This window comes from Clytia hemisphaerica, unplaced genomic scaffold, assembly GCF_902728285.1.
Source record: "Clytia hemisphaerica strain Z4C2 unplaced genomic scaffold, Clytia hemisphaerica genome assembly, whole genome shotgun sequence".
In the NCBI taxonomy this organism is placed as follows: domain Eukaryota; kingdom Metazoa; phylum Cnidaria; class Hydrozoa; order Leptothecata; family Clytiidae; genus Clytia; species Clytia hemisphaerica.
In genome coordinates this window covers 2,099,289-2,112,310 of record NW_027103507.1, presented here as the reverse complement: position 1 = coordinate 2,112,310, position 13,022 = coordinate 2,099,289, and positions in this window count along the sequence as shown.

The window sequence follows — 13,022 nt, the reverse complement described above, 5'->3', positions numbered from 1 at the left end:
GCAAGCCACTAACCTTGACTGTCAGCCTTAGAGCCTACATTATGCATAAAAACTTTTAAGTTCAAGAAAAAAAAGCCGGGAAACATTTTTCCTACACTTTTGATTTAAATAATAGCAACCCTGTCTCACAGCCCCGGTGGAACTTGTTACCACCAGTGGGAAAATTCTATTCCTATGTCAAATAGTCCAGTGTGATGGTTTTGGATTGAAATTCTAATGGAGGGGATGTAAACACAAAGTCAATTCTCCAATGGCGCGGAAATTATAGGGTATTATTCCCGTGGTAGAGGGTATATAATATGTTTGAGCTTGACGTAAAATGTCCGTATTAGTACTAGTAATCGTATGGTTTGGAGTGCAATTAACGATTAATCACGAGTAACAAAGGAGAAAATAGTAATTTGCACGAGTCCGAAGGATGAGTGCAAATTACGGTATTTTCTCCTTTGTTACGAGTGATTAATCGTTAATTGCACGACAAAACAAACGATTCCGAGGTAATCGTCAGTAAATAATCATTAGTAAATCATAGTTTTTTTAGAAAAAGTCAAAAGACAAAAGTGTCCCCCCGCCGAAGAGTGTAAAAAGTGGTAATAGTGCAATTAACCATTAATCGCACTCCTCTAAACCAATCAGATTCGAGTAATTTTGCACGGCTGACGATTACACCAAATAAATTCTTAAACATTAAATTCAATACATGAATTACCGTTCATTCTACACAAGTTACAACATTTTAAAGCTACCATTGTTTGCACCATGAATTTTCTCTCACAACTATAACACGGTAGCAGAAACGTAGAATGTGTTTGTATCAATCGTGAAAGTATCTGTTCCCGTGTAGCGTGCAGCTGACACACACGTGCAGCACGATCAATTAAATTTAGTCCAACGAAATTTGATGACGACTTCTCATCGAATCGGATCTCATGCTTAATTGATTGGCCACATAATAAACAACTTTCAGCAGCGGAAAGAACGCTAGATGGATGTAACTTCTTCGTGATATCACATTGCCGACAAACGTACAGTGAAGCGTCGTGTATTGTAGTCCTCATCGTACACCGAAATGTCTACAAGACAAATATAGTAATATTTATATTAATCTTATTAAGCAGCGACCGTAGTGCAGTGATAGAGCATCCAGCTACGGTGCGCAAGGTTGTGGGTTCAACCCCAAGCCGGGTCATACTAAAGATTCACAAAATGGTACTTGATGCCTCTCTGCTTGATTCTCAGTAATAAAGAGAAGGTTGAAGGGTAAGTGGAACAATCCAAGGGAAAAGACTGGCACCCTCCCCTACCTTCGGGCAGACAGAGCTATCGAAAAAAGAGCCTTATCGGGCCACTTCCGACTGTGGTCGCAGACTTACTTACTTACTATATTAAGCTATTAGGTTCCACTAGCATTACGGAAGTGATGTCAGCTTAAAACTTTTCCCTAGTTGATTTGAAAATGTTTTTTTAAATCGTTTGAAAAGTTAATCAGTGATAATCTTCGAACTATATCTTTCGATTGAATAAATCTTTTTGAAAACTTTTTTTCACATTGATGATATTCTGATCAAAGAATCACTCGTGTGAAAATGATAACTGAAGTTGGTTTTCTTTTTCATTTTCGATCTTCATTTTTTTATCTTATCAATAATACTCCTGTTTATCTTTTAAACAAGCACAAAACCACTGCAGTATGTGGCCCCCAAAACGTCGATCAAATTTAAAATTTCTCTCAAATCTAGAGCAAAAGACGTTTTACAAAAGTTTTTGCTGCATGAAAAACTTTAACATCTCTTCTTTATTTCCCGGAAGTTCTTTTTCATAATTGGCCCAGCGCTAGCGATAGGGCCTTTCATTTGCAACTTTCCGTCCTTCCGCTGTCTGTCCGTCCGTTTTGGTAGAAACGGCGCTTGAAACCATAGTAACAAACTTTTTAATTTTGCCGTTTGGAGAGGGAAAAGGTTGCTAAAGTCGGATACTGGCTATAAAAGATATATTTTCTGATTTCGCGCTCCTTCAAAAACAAATTTCAAAACAAAACAAGATGGCGGTCGAAGCGAGGAGGTTGATTCATACTTTCTTGAACATTTTCTTTGCTTTAGTGGTCAAGAGACTTTCAAACCAAAGATATTTTGTAATGATTTTCTTTTATAAACCTTTTTCAACATTCTGCCATATCTTATAGTCTTTGCTCAAGTTTTCAAAAAGTTTTATGAGTGAAAATTCTACCTTAAATCACTTTTATTTTTAGTTTATTGCTTTCGAAAAGACTTTATTTTTAGGAAATAATGGCTTCTGATATAGAAATAAATAAACTGAAATGCAGCTCATGTGTAAATTTGAATAAGATTGGAACTTTTTCCTTGATGCTACACAAGAAAACAGTCACTTCTGGATCTGTCGCTAACAACGGTCAGTGGCTGGTGGGACGTGGTATGATTTTCAAACTCAACACATGATTATTAAAAGTAAACTGATTCTGGAATTTGGTAATGGACACTAAAATGGAGCTCATGTGTAAATTGGAACAAGTTTCAAATCTGATTATTGGAATATGTTAGCGGAGACTAAAAAGCAGCTCATGTGTAAACTTTAACAAGATTGGGACTTTTTTCATGATTCTACACATTAAATAAAATGGTCAATTCTGGATCTGTCGCATTAAACAGTCGGTGGCTTGATTTTTCAAACTCGACTCACATACCGTCAACCGTCTCTAACTTGGACGATTGGTCGAAACATGGGACTTGTTGCATATCTGGTCTGTATTTTCACTTACTGTAAAATTGAAAGAGAAATCGTGTATTTTTAAATACGCCTTTCCTTAACTCAAATCAAATGACTTTGGAAGTTCGGTGAAATGGTGGCCGAATTGCCGTCCCATGTTTTTTCAGATAGTCCCAAGTTGGAGCAGTTGATGGTAATTATTCAAAGTATATAAACTGATTCTGGAATCTGTTAATGGCACTAAAATGCAGCTCATGGGTAAATTCAAACTAGATTGAACATTTCTCATGGTTGCAAGGCATGAACAGTGAAAAATGGTCTCTGGATCTTTGCATTAAACTCACATTAACCACATGAATTTTATTAGCTGGATATGCAGACCGTAAAAACTATTTTACCGTCTAGTTCTTTAAAGATCATTTTTCTTGTTTACGGTCTGGTCCAACTAACATGCCTGCAGGGATATTTCTCCCTGCATATGTGAGTGCACCTAATTCGTTAAAAAGCGCCCACTCACTAAGCAGAATATTCGGGGGATTTTTGTATATTTTTCTATGGGCGCGCATAATTTATGGAAAAAGCTGACCATGTGAAAAAAGATGAACAAATGAAAATGAAAACACAGGTTCATTTCTAAACAAAATGGAAAGGAGCCTTTTTAAAATGTGGCCTGATGTGGCTGATGTTTTGATGTAGTTTAAAGTAGTCTGGATACACAGGCTAGAATTTTATTTGAAAGTTGAACCTACGCCTGTGTAGGCCCGGTTGGTAGGAGACCATTCAATAAAAATTTCAAGCGTCTAACCAATGAGAAGTACCGCGGTGATTTTGAAATTTTTTTTCCTGTCTTCACTTTGATCCATGTCAACGGCAGGGTTCGAATTATAAATTTTAGGAGCTTCGCAATTCTTCCGAGCGAAGCGAGGTAAAAAAGAGCAGCGCCGCAGGTGAAAAACTTTTTCACTGTTTGCGAAGCATTTTTAGTATTTTGCGATATTGTTTGAAAGAAAATGCGAAAGTATCTTCAATGCATTTCTCTAGAAAAGCAAAAGTAAGACTTAGGCTGTTGTGTGAGATAGTAGACAAAGCAAAATTAGTGAGTTTCTAAAACAATAGACAGACAAATTAATAAAGTTTTGAAGTAGCGAGTTGGTAAAGCAATAGATAAACGAATGAAAAAAGTTGCGAGGTAGCGTGTTTATAAAGCAATAGATAAACGGATGAATGAAGCAGCGAAGTAGCGAGTTTATAAAGGATTAGATTTAAACGAGTGAATAAAGTAGCTATGTAGCAAGTTTATAAAGCAATAGATACACGAATGAATGAAGCAGCAAAGTAGCGAGTTTATAAAGCAATAGATAAACGAGTGAATAAAGTAGCTAAGTAGCAAGTTTATAAAGCAATAGATAAACGAATGAATAAAGTTGGGAGTTTATAAAGCAATGCATAAACGAATGAATAAAGTAGCGAAGTAGCAAGTTGATACAGCAGTAGATAAACGAGTGAATAAAGATGCAAGGTAGAGAGTTTATAAAGAAATGGATAAACGAATGAATTAAGTAGCAAAATATGTGTTTTCTTAAAGTTTTTTTAGCTTCGCATTTTTGAGTTAGGAAATCTTTTTGGGTCGCTAAACTTAAAATTCGCTTCGCATTTTGCGAAGTGCGAAGCTATAATTCGAACCCTGACGGGGTCATGCATTTGCTGTTTTGCACGCTCGTTTTCAACACGTTACTTTTTGCTGGGCCTTCACGCCCAACGGGCTTCTTGTTTTCACTTTCAACAATATTTTTCAATCGCTTAAAGATAGGTAACTTTTTTCTAATGGCCCCCAAAACGGAGGTTTGCAATTTTAGCAATTTCTCGAGATATCTTTAAGATATGAATACAAAATTTTGACCATAGTTTTGAAATGTGATTTAAAATGTTTTGGGCATAAATTTGTTTGATAAAATTTTTACAGTATACCCCTGGTTGTTAAAACGGAGGTTTAGGGCCCCCAAAATGTAGGTGTAGTTAAAATCAAAATTATTAAGCTCAGTGGTAATAGGGGGGTAAACTATGAACTTATTTGTGTTTACACTTAAATTTACGACCCGATGGATATAAAATTTATGATTTTTATGAAATATTTCAAGATTTTTGATATTGCAAAGTCCAAACTGAAAATTTAGAAATTTTCAAAATGAAAATTTTGATTTAACAACGTCTTAATCAAGTTTCTGAAAACCAATCTCTTTTGAAAATAGATCCATTCATGTATGGAATAAGCTGTGAAAATTTTAGAAAAAAAGCTTAACTGAAAATATTAAGCTTTAAAGGTATTTTTCTCCTATATTTTGCAAAAAAATGACAGAATTTGCCGTTTTGCTGACTCAGCGAAAATTTTTATATATAATGTTAATTTTTTNTTTTCTAATTTTATAATTTTTATGGAAACATATTCAACAATACCAAGGTTGCATTACAACTATTAACTCAAGGTGATAGGAGTAGAATTCCAAGATTTTTTGCTTTTTCTCATATTAAGAATTTTCGGTTTTGTTAATGCTGATTCTAGGGCTCCAAAATACTGGTTGACCTTCAAGATGCTATATCTTTTACCCAGCCTCTAAAGTCACAGATATATTTGCATTTTCTGAAAGGCATTAGGTGTAGAAAGTTTCCTATACCTCGTTTTCATAACATATTTTCAATATCCAAGGAGCTAGAGTGAGTTATATGCAATTTTTATCTAATTTTGGTGTTAAAATATTTCCTTTAGACGCAAATATGTTATTTTGAATCTGTCTCAAACCAGCAAAAACATGCTCATTTGTAAGTATAACCATCATTCTTTCAAAATAAACAAAAATCGTTTAACTCTGATAAATCTACAAGTCAGAATCTTCATTTCAGTTGCGTATTGTATTGTATAGTACCGTATTGTGTGTATAGTTATGCGTTCGTCCCTTGAGGATTGTCTAGTTGTTGTATGAGTTGTTGTGATGTGATATAAATCTGCGTATTGGAATTGTGAGTGTTAGTTGAGAGTATATGTTTACGTGTACGTGTATGTTCAGCCACAGTGTTTTTAGTAAGTTTCTATTTCTTCTTTTATATGTTATATCTTTGACTATGAACATATAAACGACTGGACATCTATCTTTTATTGTCTCTTTTAAGCGAGCTTCGTTGCCGCCTGTTTTTCAAAATTGGTATGAAAAATCCGACAATATTCCGTCATAATTTTATTTCTTTGAATTATTTAGGTGAAAAGATTGATAGGGCTTGAACATTACTCCTAATGCACAAAAAAATTATTTTCGTATTTTTTTACAAGTTTGTAATTTATTTAATCAACTTTTTCAACTCTGAAATGCAGAATTTCAACTGCGTGTATACTTTTGAATCCCTTTTGTCACTCCAATAATTATTTTATGACTTGAAAAAAATAGCTTGCCAAAGTTGAGAGCCTGTGTAATAAGAATATCGAAATTAGAATGTGACACTCTCTAAAATTATTAGACACTTTTAAGTCAAAATTTTGAAATATTAGTCGGAGTTTTGACAAGCTGACGATGATTTTGCCTCTGTTATCTTTGTTATGATATAGATAAAAGACTTGAGAGGAGTAGAACAACAGAGACTTTTGTCGAAGTTTTGACGTTGTTAACAAGGTATTCCCAAGTGGTATATCATCAAAATCTATTGTTTCATTTTATGCTTTTAACGAGGCGGCAACGAAGCTAGCCGTGTTATCTTCAAAAAGACAAAGGAGATGGATGTCCAGTCGTTTATATGTTCATGCTTTGACTTGTCTTTGTAATCTAACTGATGTATCTTTATATTTTGACTTGCACTGTATTTATATTTCGTTAGCTAAACGTGTTATTTTATTCAATTTTAGCCATTTTCCACCAGGAAGATGCGTCAAAGAAAACCTATGGCTTCGTTTTAACTTAAAGTGTCGTTCGTGACTTATGTTGACTCCTATTCGACTCGTTCGGCATTTACACAGAGGTTTTAGAATTTTCGGGAGATTTTACATTGAAGTATACGAGTTATTTTTCAGTATTTTAAATTTGAATGATATATAATTAACAAATATTTATTCTACTTAAATGTTCTCCTGAAGCCCATTTTATCCATTAGTAGTGTTCACGTTTTATTGACATAAAAATACTTCATAAACGACCATCACACAGACTTCAACTTTTGCTTCATTTTGATAACAAACGTCAATTGAATGGTCTTGAGAAATGCAATTTGAGTCACCCCGATGAAATTGGCCATGTCTATAATAAAAGTCCACACATTGATCAAACCAATCGTTCCAACATTGGCTGAAAAGAGTTGGTGAAGATGTTGCTCGTCCATTGCCAATGCAATATACACTTGCTTGCTCTTTACAGACGGCTTCAATTGCTTGAGTTGGATAGTTAATTACTGTAGCATCGACAAGAAGACATGATACAAATAGCAGAAAAACTAAAATTCAGTTTTAAAAAAAGACATTTTATTACTCCTTTCCGTTTTTATCTTTTAGGAAGAATCGCCCTTTTTCATTGAACTCCAGATCTATTTGAACCAATTCTGAAATACTAATTTAATTTATATGATTATTTGATATTTATATTGACCTTCGGAAAATTGTACATCTGACAGACATTAATCCATATAGGTCATATGGCAAGTTACTGATTGATAAAATCGATCAAAATTTCTTCGTCAATTATCAGTGTTAAAATTATGATTGTACAAACGTACATGCAAAACAAGACTTATTTCATAATTTGAATGATTTTTAAGCATCTTTTAATTACACATGGAAAAGCGATTGGCTTGAGCTACAGTGGAGTCCCTTTAGCTTGATCCTTTATAACTCGAATTTCAACTTAACTCGAACAAGTTTTTTATAGTCCTTTCAGTTAACAATGTCTTATAAACCTTACTCCATAACTCGAAAATTTGTTAACTCGAATAAATTTTTACTCCCCATACGTGTTCAAGTTATAGGGACTCCATTATAAGATAGAATTTCACACCCCTGTATCAAAAATCCACTGAGATGACCCAGCCCCACCTGGAAAATTTGCCAAAAATTTCGTCCCTGGTGGTGAAATAACCTGGAAATTGACTTGATTTCATCCCCATTCGAAATTCAATCTTCATAAAATTACACTCCAAAACAATCCTCACTAGATTTTCTAAGCTTTGAACAATAGATTTTCTATCCCCATTGGGATTTCAATTTGAATTTTTTATCCCTGCTAATGAAAAAAGTTCCACCGGGGCTTTGAGGCAGGATTAGGAATGTATTTTCGTTAATTTCTTTGTTCGATGGCGGTAGCTATATGGACAGGTAAAAGCTATTAACAAAATCCCTTGCACCATTTTATTCATTCAATTTAAGATATTCGCTAACTTCCTATATATAAAAAGGAACAATTTTCGTCCCAATTTCATATGTGAGGATATAAATGATGAAGAATAAAGATAAAAAGAAGAATAAAGATAATGACTTGAGAACATTATATTCCAAGAATATAATGAGAGTATTATAATAGAGATGAAGTGGAAAACTATTAGTCTTATAAAGGGTGTGAATTCCGTCTTACCGTCGATTTTTATATTAGCAAGTATCTCTCTATGAACGCGAACGTATTGATAATCAACAATGAACGTTTAAGGGTGTATTCCAGCAAATAGCTTTTTTTCAACGTCATTCAAAGCGCACTTCACTGAACGCTTTTTTCATTCCTTTAAAGCCAGTTGCGCAGAACATGAAAAAACAAGCAATAATTGAATATTTTCAAATATATCGTACCAGATCTCATAGATGAATGTAGGCTGCGCGCACCCCAAAGATTATTTTGGTATAGGGGACGCGTTCCTTGTTTAATATTACCGTCCGTGAGTTACCTCAATTTTGGGGTAACATGTTTCAATTTCCTTAAAAAACTTTAGAAATCCGATAATTGTATTGGCTCTCACTAAGGTCAGAAAATTTGTTAAGGGATTTCAAGATAGAACTTTTGTTTTTGGTTCCTTGACACTTTTAACTCTTTAACTGCCATTGTCATTTTTTTCTAAGTTTTTTTAAATAAAATCGCTAGTTCAACTTTAAAGGCTTATATCTCCGGATCTACAATCATGGTCGTAATATTTGAGAAAAAAGGGAAATCCACCGGGAAGTTTTGAAACCACAATCAATTTGTAAGTGCTCTAAAGTAGGTTTGAAGGGTAGAGTTTTAACACTAGACTTAAAAATAGTCCAATGTAGCAATATAGCCTGGAAGTCTGCCAACCCCTCCCAAATTGAAATATTCGATTAAGTTAAAGAGATAGCCCAAAATCGACTTTCTCACCAGAACTTTAATTCTCGAAAAACGTTAAAATAACCGAAATTCTCATTCTATTTCGACCATGATTGTAGATGGAGTTTGAAGCTTGCTCATAGCTCGTTGGATAGCGTACATAGAGTCTCCTCTTTTTTTAGGTGCCTTCGGCGCCGCCCGATATAGGAAGGGTGGGGCGGGTGGCGGCTAAGGGGGGTAACTAAAGCTGAGTAAGGTAAGGGAAATTAAAGCTGCGTGGACCTGCCTGAATGATAGAAAGGTGCCCAGTTGTAAAACTTCAAACTAATTTGCTGGAAGACAGAATCAAGTAAGGCAAGGCCAAATTTGGAGGTTCTTGGATCACTTGTTGACTAAAAATGGTCAAAAAACGGTCAAAATCTTGAAAAAGTGGATTTTTGCCAAATCTTTGCATTTTTTGACTTAAAATCTCGCTGAAAAGACTCACTTTTGATTTTTTTTTTGCTTGGGCATGTAGCCTAATCCAATTCCTACGAGTTAGAACAAAAGTGACGATTTCTAACTCAAACTGGGCATTACATAGCCCATGACCAATATACTCGTCATTAGCACTTAAAGGGTTAATAAAAAATTGTATTTTCAAGTTGTTTGGTGATTTGGTAATTAATTAAGAATCTAATTACGAAATTGCTTTGAAAAGACGCTCATAAAATGTTATATTACCCAATTTTTTCATTCAATATAGTCCGTAAAGAACTGAAATTTTTTGGAAAAAGTTTTTTTGATGTATCAAAAAATCAACATTTTCAAGATTTGGAAACAAAATGGCTTTTAAACAAAACTTTTCTGAAAATCTTTTTCTTATTTTTTACTTTCTAACGCAAAATCTTTTTCAAAATGTTCTTTCTTCGTCGAAAATGATAAGGTCTTCAAAGTTGAAATACTGCTCTTTGCACAAGTCTTCATTTTTTTTCTTCATCATATTTTTTCACTGCAATTTTAAAATTTTCAGATTTAATAGTTGGCCTGGCAGAAAAATGTGTAACTTGTCATAGTTTTGTTGGCTACATCAGGCAGAAGTCTATATTTTTGTACATGGCAATCATGAAAAAATCACTATGGTCAGAGCCCAACCTCTAGCCATTCAAATTTTCGATCAAAATTTGATGAAATTTAAAGATATCTCATATAGAACTTACTAATCAAGTTTCTAAACCTGAAAACACAAAGACACTCTGGGGTCACTCTGGTAAACTAAAAAATACGTGATATTTTACTAAGAAATACATATTCTATTAGAATTTCTATCATGAAAAAATTTCGTACCAAATTCGCCAAATTTAATCCCTGCCAAAATTTACCCACTTAAGGTAATCAAAATTTATTGTAAAAATTTTCAAGAAATGATAATGTCATTATTCTTTAGTACATTTTACTCATCTTAGCCATATTTATACTAGGCTTTAAAGGGCGGCTCAAAACTAGGAGGCTGTTCCTGTACGACCCCTTAACTTTTGATCTAGTGAGGCTTTTTGGATGAAATTTGGCACACAAGGTCCTTGTCTAATAGCGTAATTTTATGAGCAAAATTCGAGAAATTCCTTTGTTCTTAATATTAATAGCTATTGTATTCTAACAAAGGTTTTAGATAAGAGTTCCCTGAGTCTTGAGATGATTGTCTTATCCCAAATTAATATTTAATAAAATCACGATTTAAAAGATATAATTGACATAAAAAATGAATTTGTTAATAGAAACCTGTCAATTTTTGTGACACCTACTGTCAGAAATATCATCATGCTCAAGGTGTGAAAGTTTTAGGTGTCAATTTTTTTTAAGCTGAATAAACGAATTTACAGAAATTTCATGCCAAAAGCTCTATTATTTCAGGAGCTCTTAGCATTATTTTCATCCCCGAACAGAAATAGCCCCCCTTAATACGAATAGGATAAAGCAAATTTTAGGATTTAAAATTTATGGTATACCAAAAAATCGGCAAATATGTTATAGACCTTTCCAGTACCTTTCAAACAGGCCTAAAGATCTTTTCTAGATCGTTTTCAATTAATGTTTATCTGAGTATCGGTTAGATGACAGTTGTCATTTCGTGATGACGTTATCACAGATTAGATGACGTCACCGAATCGAAATTTTTTTCTATGCGTTTAAATATGGGTTTATATTGTGGTAAGCAAAATCGTTTCCAAATTTGGTTCAAAGAATATCAACTAGGACAAAAGTTATTCAGGGTTGTGTAAAATACCCTACCCCGGTAATATCAAACTGTAAAAAAATCGTTAAGTGTCTACACACCTCCTTCCCGGAATTATACACAAATCACACATCTTCTTATAACCTTCACCTCATATAAACCTTATAATAAATCAAACAAATCAGTTTTTCAAATGCATTCTTCGACTTCATAGACCACTTCAACACAAACTGTATGTTCATTTTCATCAAAATAACATATCATGGTGTCTTGTTTCTTTACCATTACACAAAACACATTATCTCGATTCGTTCCCTTTATATCTTGTTTCCATGCTGAGTAGCACAATGCGAATTTCTTTTCCCAGTACATTCTGTAATCAAGGTCTGGATTTTGAGACACCATTTTGTTGCAATCTAATGAGGCTTTTTCTTTACAAGCTCCGATGATTAAGTCGTTACCAATGTTGCCGACAACATTCCCAAAGCTTTGTAACATAATAGCCAAAACAGCTAGTCTTTGAAAATGTCTAATCTTCATTTTTAAATGTCACTAGACTTACAGCTCTAAAATTAAACAGGAAAAAAATGAAATAAAGTTCATCATAAAAAACTGCAGGTTTAATAAGGATTCACTTTTCTTCGCTGAAAAGTGTGATCTCTAAGTAAGTAAATCTGTGACCGCAGTCGGAGGCGACCCGAAGGCTCCTTTTTCGATAGCTATTTACCCGAAGGTAGGGGAGGAGGCCACTGCAGATGTTTTTTTCCGTCAGCGGACGCAGACCTGAATTAGTGGTCGCAGACCTGATTTAGTGGCTGAAGACCTGAATTAAAAACCGAAGACTTTATGCAGTGGTCGAATACCTTTTTTAACGGCCGAAGACCTGGAGAAAATGAATTGTGGAAATTTGTTATAAATCTTTTTTATAAATTAAATCAAGACTGACACTTCCATAGAAGACCATCCCAATCAAAATTTCGACGATCTCCGATGCTCCGAAGCGACATGTTACGGTTTCGAAGAAAACATCTTAGTATGTATGGCATGTGAACGTTTCGTACATTATAAATGCACCAGACTCCCACTGTACCAAATTAAGGCTTTTTTGAACGCGAAAGCGAAAAGAAATAGACGATGGACCTTCTTCTGCATCAACTGTGTTGAAGTAGTGAGAGATCTCCCTGCTCTTTGTGGTGCAGTTGAGGACGACGACTTTACCAAACTAAAAGATGATATCTCAGAGCATGATCGTGCTATCGAAGTATATGACGATAATGAGAGGAAGTTAATCAAGTCAGTCCAGACACTAAAGTCCCGTAATGGGGCTCCCCCAGGGGCTGGCGTGACGCGTGAATGACCCTATTTTTCTGTCGTGAATACCTGAATTGGACTTTTTCAACGCGTGAATACGTGAATTGAGATATCCGCGTGAACGTGAAAATAAGATTTTACCAGCGTGAATTCGTGAATTGAATTAAATCCTTGATATCATATTGACCTATTGCCATTGTAAAGTTATTCAAAATAATCAAAAATTGAAACAGAAACAAATATTTTTTCCTTATTTTTCTAAGGGTGCATTTTGTGATGCAAATATTGCATCCAGCGAGAGTGTTTTGAGCCAAAACAAAAAAGTCTAAATGAGAAAATTTTCAACTTCGCGCTCGCTTCGCTCGCTTTTTCCTTTCCACAGCTTTTCTTCAATGATACAAGGGGACAAACTTTGGAATTTGCGTCCTCTGGATGTACCACCTCTTTGAAGCTCGCGACTTTCCAGACCATGAATT